Genomic DNA, 13,931 nt, shown 5'->3' with positions numbered 1-13,931 from the left:
CCCTGTAGTGCAATACTTCTGAGCAGAGCCTTACTGGCCTGGTCAAAAGTAGTGCACTACATTGGGTGCCATTTGGGACGCAAAACTGGTGAGTGCAAAGCCATTTGGCTGGTGGTTGCTCCCAGGTAGACAGACAGCAGGGATTCAACTGAAAATGTGTCTGATGATGAAGTGGAGACCTAGACATAGCTGTCCTACTCTCTAAATACTCTCGCTATACACCAAGTCACTTGGCTCTGTCATAACCTCACATGGTCTCTCCTATCATTGCTATGCAGACGACACACAATTAATCTTCTCCTTTCCCCCTTCTGATGACCAGGTGGCGAATCGCATCTCTGCATGTCTGGCAGACATATCAGTGTGGATGACGGATCACCACCTCAAGCTGAACTTCGGCAAGACGGAGCTGCTCTTCCTCCCGGGGAAGGACTGCCCGTTCCATGATCTCGCCATCACGGTTGACAACTCCATTGTGTCCTCCTCCCAGAGCGCTAAGAACCTTGGCGTGATCCTGGACAACAAACTGTCGTTCTCAACTAATATCAAGGCGGTGGCCCGTTCCTGTAGGTTCATGCTCTACAACATCCGCAGAGTACGACCCTGCCTCACACAGGAAGCGGCGCAGGTCCTAATCCAGGCACTTGTCATCTCCCGTCTGGATTACTGCAACTCGCTGTTGGCTGGGCTCCCTGCCTGTGCCATTAAACCCCTACAACTCATCCAGAACGCCGCAGCCCGTCTAGTGTTCAACCTTCCCAAGTTCTCTCACGTCACCCCGCTCCTCCGCTCTCTCCACTGGCTTCCAGTTGAAGCTCGCATCCGCTACAAGACCATGGTGCTTGCCTACGGAGCTGTGAGGGGAACGGCACCTCAGTACCTCCAGGCTCTGATCAGGCCCTACACCCAAATAAGGGCACTGCGTTCATCCACCTCTGGCCTGCTCGCCTCCCTACCACTGAGGAAGTACAGTTCCCGCTCAGCTCAGTCAAAACTGTTCGCTGCTCTGGCTCCCCAATGGTGGAACAAACTCCCTCACGACGCCAGGACAGCGGAGTCAATCACCACCTTCCGGAGACACCTGAAACCCCACCTCTTTAAGGAATACCTAGGATAGGATAAAGTAATCCTTCTCACCCCCCCCCCCCTTAAAATATTTAGATGCACTATTGTAAAGTGGTTGTTCCACTGGATGTCATAAGGTGAATGCACCAATTTGTAAGTCGCTCTGGATAAGAGCGTCTGCTAAATGACTTAAATGTAAATGTAAATATGTAAATACTTTCCCAGGGCTGGATTCAAATCGTATTGCTAAAATATTGCGGAAGATCTGCGTTAAAATGTAAATGGAATTCCCGATTGAGCCGACATATGCAACATTTACAAAGAATGCAGTCTCTGTGACCGCGGGAGCATTGCCTTTAATTGTCAATTGCGCTATAAAGCAAATATGAACACAAAGTCGATTTTCCAAGAAAACTGTGTTTTATTTTTGCTTATTCGTAACTAAGGCCCAGTCAGAGTCGTGTGGTCAGTCATCTCCTTAAATCTCATCAACTCCACAGATTGGTTTGAAGTTCTATGTGCAGGAATCTCCAGTATCTGGGGCTGAGAGATGAGAGGAACATCTTCTGAATGGAGACTGAAGCAGCTGCAGCACGCCTTGTCTGTGTATCATAACCACACGTCCACCATGTCAGTCCAACCAGTCACCCCATCCCTCAGGGTCAGGTTCTTGTCTGGGGTCAGGCGAGACGCTGGCATTCCCTAAGGGCTGCACTGTAAACTCACACAGACAAACAAACTAAGTACCCAATGCCTCTGCTCGGGCCAACCGGTTGAGATCGGGTGTAGTATGTGTGTGTATGTGCTCAGATCCCGATTGTTTAATGGTTTCAGGGAAGCCTCTCTCCACAAACATTAACAGGGGGACGGACGGGGGACTGTCCCCTCTCAGGTTTCTGATTGATTCAGCTGGATGTTTCTGAGGATTATAGGCAGTAGCCAGTCAGGCTAGACAAGGTTTCTGTTACATTAGGCTCAGACAAAGACAGTCACAGGACCCGTGGACACGACTAGAGTGGAAGGGACTCTACATTACGGCTGCGACCCAGATGGCACCCTGTTCCATATATATTGCACTACTTGGTCAGAAAGTAACAGACTATATAGGTAATAATGTGCAATTTGGGACACAGAAAATAGTACTACACTACACTGGGGGTATATGTAGGTCTACATGTTCGTCTGTACTGGGAGGTGGGGGTGATGTAGATGCTGGGATTCTCTTTTCAGAGCGGGGGGGGGGGGTGAAACGTCATCTAGGGTGTGTCTCAAGGATCATCTGTCAGGCTCAGCCAACACTCAAGTACACATCAAATTCAAATACAGCATATTTTGGCAACCAACCGTAAAGGTGTCAACTCATCCAGATCATACATTATAATCAACATTCAGGAACACTGATTACTCTGCCATAAGGATATCATCGAATGTCCTTACTACACGACCACCTATCACCAGAATGAATTACACTAATGGAGAGAAAGCCTTGCCCTGATCCCAACTGCTCTAGGCACTCCTGACACTTCCATTATCCCTGATTAACTGTATTCCCCTACTTTTCTGAACTGAAATCCCCAACATGTCTTCAGAGGAGCCTTTAGTCAGATCTTTCAGTATCCATCAGCCCTTTGACATGTTAGATTCCCACCTAAGCTCCTAATTGCTGTTCATTGTTCTGGTAGACTTTGAACTGAATGACACCACTGGCCTGGTGTCTGGGGCCAAGCAGAGAAGACAGAGTACTGAGACTGTGTGGCAGCAGGAGAAAAGCCCCAGTCCCTTTGTCAGGACTTGTCAGGGAAGGCCCTGATCAACCCCCCTAACCTACCCCAACGTCTCTTTGATTCAGCCCTACCCCGACCTCCTCAACCTCCCGACCGAAGACCACCAGGTCTTCCCGGTCTGTGAAGACAGCCCCAGACATCATCTGTCTTTTCAGGTCAACGCAGCTCTGGCCGCATTTTAGCTCATGACGTATGTCTGTCTGTCAGACCAGCCTGTCTGAAGAGATCTCTGCTCCCTGCAGCACATATGTGTCTATAATCATGGACGTCAGATCACGCGCTACTTCATGACAACGATTAAAGGATCAATGGCCCTGTCTTCACCAGGCCACCCTGACAGGATGTGACTAATGCGCCATGCAACGCAAAGCCATGGGAAGGCCTGCTTTATAGAGGGACTCAGGGGTACAATAATTGCAAGGCTTGTGCAGACACACACTCACAGACAGAACAGCTCCAGATGAAATGTTTTGGCTGGGCCTCCCTCAACATTGTTTTTGAGACATTTGTTGTTGTCAGTGTGACAGTTTATCCTGAGAGTGTGTGTGTCCAAATGTCAAATGTGCTGTAATTTTGAACGGTTCATACAGTACAATATAAGTAGACGTAGAATAAGTGAAATGCGTGTGCTTGGTTGGACCCTCAGACCACTGCTTTCAGTAAACACATATCCCTTAGATAGTATTGTATCTAAGTCGTGGATCAAATACAGTTGAAGTTTACATTCGCTTAGGTTGGAGTCATTAAAACAATTTTTTCAACCACTCCACAAATCTCTTGTTAACAAACTATAGTTTTGGCAAGTCAGTTAGGACATCTACTTTGTGCATGACACAAGTCATCTTTCCAACAATTGTTTACAGACAGATTATTTCAGTTAAAATTCACTGTATCACAATTCCAGTGTGTCAGAAGTTCACATACACTAAGTTGACTGTGCCTTTAAACAGCTTGGAAAATTCCAGAAAATTATGTCATGGCTTTAGAAGCTTCTGATAGGCTAATTGACATAATTTGGGTCAATTGGAGGTGTACCTGTGGATGTATTTCAAGGCCTACCTTCAAACTCAGTGCCTCTTTGGTTGACATCATGGGAAAATCAAAAGAAATCAGCCAAGACCTCAGAAAAATATTGTAGCCCTCCACAAGTCTGGTTCATCCTTGGGAGCAATTTCCAAACACCTGAAGGTACCGTGTCCATCTGTCCATACAATAGTAACCAAGTATAAACACCATGGGACCACGCAGCCATCATACTGCTTGGGAAGGAGACGTGATCTGTCTCCTAGAGATGAACGTACATTGGTGCAAAAAGTGCAGATCAATCCCAGAACAACAGCAACTGACCTTGTGAATATGCTGGAGGAAACAGGTACAAAAGTATCTGTATCCACAGTAAAATGAGTCCTATATCGACATAACCTGAAAGGCCACTCAGCAAGGAAGAAGCCACTGCTCCAAAACCGGCATAAAAAAGCCAGACTACAGTTTGCAACTGCACATGGGGACAAAGATCGTACTTTTTGGAGAAATGTCCTCTGGTCTCATGAAACAAAAATATAACTATTTGGCCATCGTTATGTTTGGAGGAAAAGGGGAGGCTTGCAAGCTGAAGAACACCATCCCAACCGCGAAGCACGGGGAGGGGCTGCAGGAGGGACCGGTGCAAGTTGTAAATTCTTGGTTATCTGCACGAACCCTGGCTAACAAGTTGAATCAGCAATACAAAATTGGGTTTAATTATTTATTTACTAAATACCTAACTAATCACACAGAATTACACATAAACATAATTAAATCAATAACTTGATTACAAATTACGTCATAAAGGAAAACGTCCCTAGCGGGCGGAACAGATATGACAGCTTGTTACACAAAAGAAAAGGGGCTGGGATGAGTGAAAGAGCGGGAAGACTGAGGAACAAAGGGCGAAGCTGTGCTATCGTAAATACAATATCTTATGCATTCTAAATTACCGCCCATTACCGCCCATATGGGAAAGGAAAAAAACCGAGTCCTTTGTCCTTTGAAGAGTGTTTCTGGTGGTCAATTGGATACGTTGTAGTAACGCCGTTGTGTGATAGACGGCATACTCTGTCTGTTCCTTCCTAACCTGCGTTTGCAGCTGCTGTTGCTAACTCAACGGCTAGGAGGTATCACTTCTAAAGTGAATAAGAGTTCAAAGTTCATACCATTCGCAACCAAAGCTCACGCTGATGTTGGCTTCATTCTGTAGTTATTATTTGAACCATTCTGACATCGGACCGTCGTCCTCACATCCTCGGAACAGGAGGTTATATTGTCGTCAAGGCTTTATATAGGAAGGGAGAGGAGGGCATGATTGAAAAGTTTTATAGCCCATGTCCCTTCACAGGGGCGTGCCACTGATTGAGAAGAGCCCTACCTTATGAAAACCCAAATCTCACATTTTAGAAGCTAAAATCATCCCATCACGAATAATTTCATATTCAAACATTTAAATTGAACAACAATTCCATGTGAATCCGATAATTCTGATGTGTAGACTTTCCACTGTAGAGTTTATGTCATCTTATCATTGATGAGAATGTCTCAGATGACATCATATTCATGAAGTACCACCGCATATGTTCAATTGGTCGGATTACCAGAATATAGTTCATTTCCCCCCACCTTCTGATGTTCCCAGAATCTCTATGTTAACCAAGGGGTTTGAAAATGTAACATCAGTAGGGTAGAGAGAGGAAACAGGGGGGAAGAGGTATTTATGACAGTCATAAACCTAACCCCAGGCCAACGTCATGACAGTACACTTCTGACACACTGGGAATGTGATGAAATAAATAAATGCTGAAATAAATAATTCTCTCCTATTATTCTGACATTTCACATTCTTAAAATAAAGTGGTGATCATAACTGAAGAATTGTTTGAAACTGAGTTTAAATGTATTTGGCTAAGGTGTATGTAGACTTCGACTTCAGCTGTATCTACTGTGTGATTCTCTGGTCACCCTATAACCCTATGGACCCCGTGGGCCCTGGTGACCCTATGGGTTCTGGTGACCCTGTGGACCCTGGTGACCCTATGGACCCTGGCGACCCTGTGGGCCCTGGCGACCCTATGGGTTCTGGTGACCCTGTGGTCCCTGGTGACCCTATGGACCCTGGCGACCCTGTGGGCCCTGGCGACCCTATGGGTTCTGGTGACCCTGTGGACCCTGGTGACCCTATGGACCCTGGCGACCCTGTGGACCCTGGTGACCCTATGGGTTCTGGTGACCCTGTGGACCCTGGTGACCCTGTGGACCCTGGCGACCCTGTGGGCCCTGGCGACCCTGTGGGCCCTGTTGACCCTGTGGACCCTGGTGACCCTATGGGTTCTGGTGACCCTGTGGACCCTGGTGACCCTGTGGGCCCTGGTGACCCTATTGGTTCTGGACCCTGTGGACCCTGGTGATCCTACGGGCCCTGGTGACCCTATGGGTTTTGGTGACCCTATGGGCCCTGATGACCCTGTGGGCCCTGTTGACCCTGTGGACCCTGGTGACCCTATGGGTTCTGGTGACCCTGTGGACCCTGGTGACCCTGTGGGCCCTGGTGACCCTATTGGTTCTGGACCCTGTGGACCCTGGTGATCCTACGGGCCCTGGTGACCCTATGGGTTTTGGTGACCCTATGGGCCCTGATGACCCTGTGGGCCCTGGTGACCCTATGGACCCTGGTAACCCTGTGGATCATGCACTGTAAAGGGAATAGGGTACCATTTGGGTTGTAGTGTTTTCTCATTATCCAGATGGTTCCCCATTTGTTGATATCTGACTCCCATCCCTGGGTGTTGTATGGAAACTAGTGTGGACCAACACTGTTGCTATTGTTAGGGCTGGTCTAGATTGCTTTGGTGATGGACCCACCCAGTCGGTCGCGTCGCTTCATCACTAATCACAATAGCCAGGATTCTACTTCCACACCCACACTCATCACACACCTAGGTTCACCCTCACCCTCACCTTCCTCTCACAACCTAGGTGAGGGGGTGTCCCGGCATCACCTGTCCTCCTCTGAGGTGTCAAAGCACAGAGGTGAGCTCCTGACCAAAGAAGGGTGAGCTCCCAATTAGCTAGGGGGCAACCTCTCCCCACCCCTCCCTCCCTCCCTCCCTCTCTCTCTCTCTCTCTCTCTCTCCACGGTCTCAGCATAGATCTTACACAGGTATCACCACACATGGAGATGAATGAATTCCTTCACTGACAATGATCCAATAAGTTCAAGGGTGAGCCTCTTTTCAATGTGCTGAATTTGGCTCTGTATGCCGACCTCCCACGCTTTGATACCCTTCATTTAGCCTGTCAACGGGCGATGACACATTCCATTTATCTGCACCGCCATACACTGTGCAAGGCATTTATTCCAAATCGAGCAAACAAGACGGTTTGTTGCGTTCATTCAAAACATTTCAGCTCGATAAAGCCTAGACATTCTTCCGCCTACTGAATATTTTGAATCGACTGGAATATCTACAAAGCTGGGAACAACAATTTGGTAGTCATAAGACGGTAGCACAGATCCCTTCCTGTCAGTCAGAGTGAAGTATTGTTCTTTTATCTCTTGGGCCTCCAAGTGGCAGTCATTTCTGCACCGGAGCGTGTATCAGCTCATAAGGGAGTGACAGAATCTCTGCATCTGTCTGTAACTCTCTGACTGACAACAAGGTTGATTAAGGACAGTTTGAACACATCCTCCCTATCTGCTGGTGGAATCCTCTCTGGCTCCTCTGCTCTGCTCAGAAACCACAGCATAACCCCCAAGACCCTGGCAAGTCTAATAAACCTCCACTGGTAAACAATTTACTTTCCAGCAGTGATACATTACTTGACCCGACATTGGGAGAGGTGGCTGGGTATAGGTCAGGTACTGCTGTGATGTGTTTAAACAAGCAGGAGAGCTCTGCCTTAGTCATAGGGCGAAGCTCACTAAGGCAGCATTATGATTCAAATGGCTATGTACGATTTTATAAGTTATTATCTGGAAAGCGATTAAAGTAATGCTTTATAGATATCACATTACCGACTGGGCAAAAACTGGTTGAATCAACGTTGTTTCCATGTCATTTCAATCCCCCAAAATCTATGTGACAATGTGGTATCAACGTGGAAAACTGATTTGATTTGCAAAAAGTCATCAACGTAAGGGCATTTCGTTTTTTTCTTTACCCAACTTTTTTTAGCGCAACTTAAAACTAGACGTTGAACTGGCATCTGTGTCCAGTGGGTACCCTCATAAGAAAAAGCTATGGAAGGTGAGATCATGAAGTTACTGTGGTACAACCCTGGCCACTTAAAGTAATGCTTTATAGATATCACATTACCTTTGGAAAAAACATTTGGGAAGGTGAGTCTTGATTACTTAACTTTGTGCAAGGTTGTTTGCTTACATCATAAGATTCCTGTTACGACCCTGGCCACTGGAACTCAATAATTACACACAACCTAAAAACCAAAACATACAGTATGTTGCTCGGGACTGGCCTTTCAGTATAAGTCAGCTCTGGAACTCTTGGGAAAAAAATACATCAAATGTGGCATAGTTTCCCTAATAAACAACGTGGATACGATTAGGTATCCTATTCAAATGCTCACAACCAAACCCTAGACGATGGTGTAGTAGTACAAGACCACCCACCTCCTCTTGCATCATGCAGTACATACAGTACGGTACACCTCCAGTGTTTGTGCTTGTCTCTCATTGACTGAGTGAGTGTGCCATCGAGACCAGCACAGCTGGCAGCCAAGGAGGCGGCAACACTAATTGGGATTGTTAGTCTCTCTCCAGCACAGTAAGTGGGAACCCAAGTGCTTGTTGTTCTTGTGCAGCTTGTTATTCTCCCACCGCCGCTCTACAGGCACACGGGGTGTGGACGGCAACAGCCCAAGATCCGCAGTCTAAACACATATTACAGGGCTATTATTCTCCCCTAGCATAAAACTGGTGGCTCTCTCTGGGTCTGCTGCATTATTTAACCTGATCAGGGCTGCATATTCCACATTGGTGTCACTCAGAATCCTGAGGGAGCCTGTATGTTCTAACACTGAGCCCAGGGGGGGTAGGAGGAGGGAAGAGAGGTTTGCTTTAAGAAAAAATACATCAGTATGCCCCTTCAGTGCATCTGAAGCCTAGCTGGGTTTGCTTTTCATTTTCTTCTTGTAAGCAGGGCCACTAAAAGGAAAATAACTATCAGGATTCCTGTGCTAACTGGTCCACAGTGGGGTGTGGCAAAAACTGAAAGACTGGCCAACAGTTTCTGCCCTCAGCCCATCAGACCCCCCCCCCCCCTCCCCACTCCACAGATTAGACATTTCACCCCACAACTCTCACTTACCTTACCTGCTGCTCCCCCTACGGACATTCTTTATCCTGCTGCCCCACCAGTAATCCCCCTATGGACATTCTTTATCCTGCTGCCCCACCAGTAATCCCCCTATGGACATTCTTTATCCTGCTGCCCCACCAGTAATCCCCCTATGGACATTCTTTATCCTGCTGCCCCACCAGTAATCCCCCCTATGGACATTCTTTATCCTGCTGCCCCACCAGTAATCCCCCTATGGACATTCTTTATCCTGCTGCCCCACCAGTAATCCCCCTATGGACATTCTTTATCCTGCTGCCCCACCAGTAATCCCCCTATGGACATTCTTTATCCTGCTGCCCCACCAGTAATCCCCCTATGGACATTCTTTATCCTGCTGCCCCACCAGTATTCCCCCAACAAACTTTTACTCTGACCCCACCCCAACGACATTCACCACTGTTGCAGTTGTTAATATGTATATAACTTTTTTTGAATTAACATTTGTATTGTTCTTATTTCACTCAATGGTCATGCTGCTGCTCCCCCTATGGTCCTCCCACCCCATCCCCTCAACAGTCTCTACTCTGCCTCCACCACAATGAGTGGAGTCACTGCCACAGTTGTTATGTATATAGTGCTATTTCTATTTAATGTATGTTGTTTTTATTACCATTTGAATTACTTTATTTCACTTAGTCCTGCGTGTTGGAGCTCAAAGCCTAAGATTTTCACTTGTACCCTGTAATCACAGTTGCAGCCCTATACATGTGACCATTAAACTCTCTGAATCTGAATCTCTGAACACAGACAGGCATGGTAGAGTGACAGTTGCTGAGAAGTGCCACTCACAGCTATCATGTAACTCTTCCTTCGGCCCATCCTATTGGCTGTGGAGTTCCATAAGAGCGCAGTTGATCAGCTACGTTCTCAAGTGTAGTGAAAGAATGCACTGTTTCTATGTGAGCAGGGCGACCATATTGGATAGGACAACTACTACTACTACTACTACTACGACTACTACTACTACTACTGTTACTATGCCACCGCCTGTGCTACTTGGCTCTACCACTAAGATAGACCTCCACTTCTTTTCAAAACTTTAATTTGATTGGGGATTCAGGAAGCGCTGGTTCTCCATTCATATTGCCATTTGGAACGGAACATGATTGCAGGGGAATTACAATCCAACTTTGTTGAACATTCCAAGTCCTCACATGACAGACCAAGGATCAGCTCAAACTTAATTCCAGGTTCACAAGCAAGGATATCCAGGTCTTTGAAATGACTGACGCTTGCATACATTTACAGAAAACAATATAGTTGAAGCCAAATACTTTAGCAGTATGAGTAAATAAAGTATTTCACTGGTGGTTTGAAAAGGGTGTAGGTGTCTAAGAGAGGTTCTCAAAGCGCCATGAGGGACATATTACATTCCTTTCATAAACACTGGCAAGATCTTTGATGACCAGCTTCTTACCTTCCTTGATCTTCTGCAGTGTTTGTTTAACTCTATTTCATTTTTTTCCTCGATAGGAAGCCTGTTTGCAGGACAGAGGACTGGCCCCGGCCTTGTACAGATGCTTTGAATTTACAGAGCTTTCCCTGCGAGGGAGAGCGGGCTAAACCTGCCTGTATTTTTGTGGGGATTAGTCGTCAGATGGAAGCCCTTCGAGGAGGTCCCCGCCTCCCTGTTTTGTGCTGCGGCGCTGGGAAAGTGACCCCCACCTGTCTCCTGGTCCTCAGAGATCCCTGCCAACATAGCCCCAGGATGAGACAGGGGCACAATAGAACTAGACTTTACTCAACAATGTTGAAACATTTTCTGATATGGTGAAATTAGTTACCGGAGAGTAAAAAACAGATTCATGTTTTCAATACATTTTATTAGCGGATTGGATAGTCCTAGCAATATTAAGAAATATATATATTTTTTATCTTCAAGACATGTCATCATTAGTAAGATATTTAAAATTCCAAAGGCATGGTGCTTACAGCCATTATTTAATGCAGCATCTATTCTGATCCACATAAGTACCACTTGATTTTACACATTTAAATGAAAGGTCTTTCCAGTACAAAATGGCTCTGTGAAGATGTCATGACTGATGATAGGGAGCCATCTACTGGCGAGAGAGGGGATGAACTGCCCCTGAGCAACGACCTGGACAACTCCTTAAACAAAATGGCTCTGTGAAGATGTCATACCTGACGATATGGAGCCATCTACTGGCGAGAGAGAGGATGAAATGCCCCTGAGCAACGACCTGGACAGCTTCTGACAACACCTTAAACGAAATGCTACATGCTATCAATAGATTTAAAACGTCATAAAACCCAAATAACCATTTCATTTTCAAATAAGTTTTTCTTTTAGAGTTGTCAGTGTGTGAATAAAAAAATCATTTTGCATACACTCCATCTCGTACAGTATATACCATTAATAATACACATAACGAACATAAAAGGTTCCAATAAAAAGAGAAAAATTGATGGCACTGCAAACTCACAGTACAAACACAAACAATATGTCATCACATGCTTCCTTTCCTCCTCACAGACACCACAGTACTGCAAACACACAGTACAAACACAAACAATATGTCATCACATGCTTCCTTTCCTCCTCACAGACACCACAGTACTGCAAACACACAGTACAAACACAAACAATATGTCATCACATGCTTCCTTTCCTCCTCACAGACACCACAGTACTGCAAACACACAGTACAAACACAAACAATATGTCATCACATGTTTCCTTTCCTCCTCACAGACGCCACAGTACTGCAAACACACAGTACAAACACAAACAATATGTCATCACATGCTTCCTTTCCTCCTCACAGATGCCACAGTACTGCAAACACACAGTACAAACAATATGTCATCACATGCTTCCTTTCCTCCTCACAGACACCACAGTACTGCAAACACACAGTACAAACACAAACAATATGTCATCACATGCTTCCTTTCCTCCTCACAGACGCCACAGCACTGCAAACACACAGTACAAACACAAACAATATGTCATCACATGCTTCCTTTCCTCCTCACAGACGCCACAGTACTGCAAACACACAGTACAAACACAAACAATAAGTCATCACATGCTTCCTTTCCTCCTCACAGACGCCACAGTACTGCAAACACACAGTACAAACACAAACAATATGTCATCACATGCTTCCTTTCCTCCTCACAGACGCCACAGTACTGCAAACACACAGTACAAACACAAACAATATGTCATCACATGCTTCCTTTCCTCCTCACAGACACCACAGTACTGCAAACACACAGTACAAACACAAACAATATGTCATCACATGCTTCCTTTCCTCCTCACAGACACCACAGTACTGCAAACACACAGTACAAACACAAACAATATGTCATCACATGCTTCCTTTCCTCCTCACAGACGCCACAGTACTGCAAACACACAGTACAAACACAAACAATATGTCATCACATGCTTCCTTTCCTCCTCACAGACACCACAGTACTGCAAACACACAGTACAAACACAAACAATATGTCATCACATGCTTCCTTTCCTCCTCACAGACACCACAGTACTGCAAACACACAGTACAAACACAAACAATATGTCATCACATGCTTCCTTTCCTCCTCACAGACGCCACAGTACTGCAAACACTTGGAATGCAACTTTCCTTCAGTGTTAGAACATTTAGAGCATAATAATTAGCACATATAACTTAAGTACCACCATCCTGACGGACTAGGGCCTTGTTCTGTCGGGCGCAATATTACAGAACGTTCAGATAGAAACAGACATTTCTCTGTCATGTAGAATAGGCAGTCATGTCAGCTAGAATACATTTCTAGCTAAAACATTCTGAACGGAACCCAGTACTGACACCGTGAGCAAAACAGTGCCATCTAAATTAGCAGAATACCCTGTCAGAGATACAAAACAGAGACAGATCTTGACCAAGTACAGACTCAGTGACCACCAATTGGCTATAGAAAAAGGGAGACACAAAAAGACATGGTTACCCAAAGAGGAGCGCCTACAGTACGTGGTCAAAGATGCACTTTTATCGCTACTGTGAGAAATACTCCCAAATAAGAGAGAGCGAGAGATAGTGAGAGAGAAAGGAAGACGAGAGAAAAAGAGGGATGGGAGAGAAAGGAAGACAGAGAGAGAGAGAGAGAGAGAGAGAGAGAGAGAGAGAGAGAGAGAGAGAGAGAGAGAGAGAGAGAGAGAGAGAGAGCAAGGATTACAGGAGAGAGAGAGAGCGAAAGACAGGAAGACAGGAGAGAGAGGAAGACACAATACAACACCAGCCCACCACATCCAACAGGAGCAGCTGAGCAGTCCCCACCCTAGAGAGACCAGCCCCACACCCCAGCAGACATGCACCCAGCTGAGAGAGAGGAGTACAGCCGACCACCCGCCACACAGTCCCCCACACCGAGTGCAGCTAAAACCAGCTACAGAACCCCCCCCCCCCCCCCCATGGGAGGCATTAGACCATTCTCCTATGACTGATGGAGGAGAATCAGGCGTGTTCCAATGATGCTGAAAGACACATTCCAGATATAAATATGTGGGCATTATTATACAATAGATAGCCGTAATCACCATCAGACACACCTGGCTAACTTGATGGGTCATGTAATCATCTGGTGAAGTCTTTTGTTTAGACATGTAGCTAGCTACATCCATAGAGTACTAGCAATACAAACCGATTGTCATAGCTACCTAAAGTTAACCAAA

The 13,931-nt window shown here is 45.9% G+C and overlaps 1 long non-coding RNA gene across 1 annotated transcript in view; it reads left to right on the top strand.

The window, feature by feature from the left end:
- LOC124012068 overlaps positions 1-11,591 on the top strand; it is a 39,703-nt gene extending 28,112 nt beyond the window's left edge. The window contains exon 2 of the long non-coding RNA XR_006834658.1: positions 10,712-11,591. This is a non-coding gene — a long non-coding RNA (uncharacterized LOC124012068). The remainder of the gene's footprint in view (positions 1-10,711) is intronic.
- Positions 11,592-13,931: the final 2,340 nt, after the last annotated feature.

This window comes from Oncorhynchus gorbuscha, linkage group LG01, assembly GCF_021184085.1.
Source record: "Oncorhynchus gorbuscha isolate QuinsamMale2020 ecotype Even-year linkage group LG01, OgorEven_v1.0, whole genome shotgun sequence".
NCBI lineage: Eukaryota > Metazoa > Chordata > Actinopteri > Salmoniformes > Salmonidae > Oncorhynchus > Oncorhynchus gorbuscha.
Note: the sequence above shows the minus strand (reverse complement) of the source record. Positions and strands in the feature narration are given on the sequence as shown.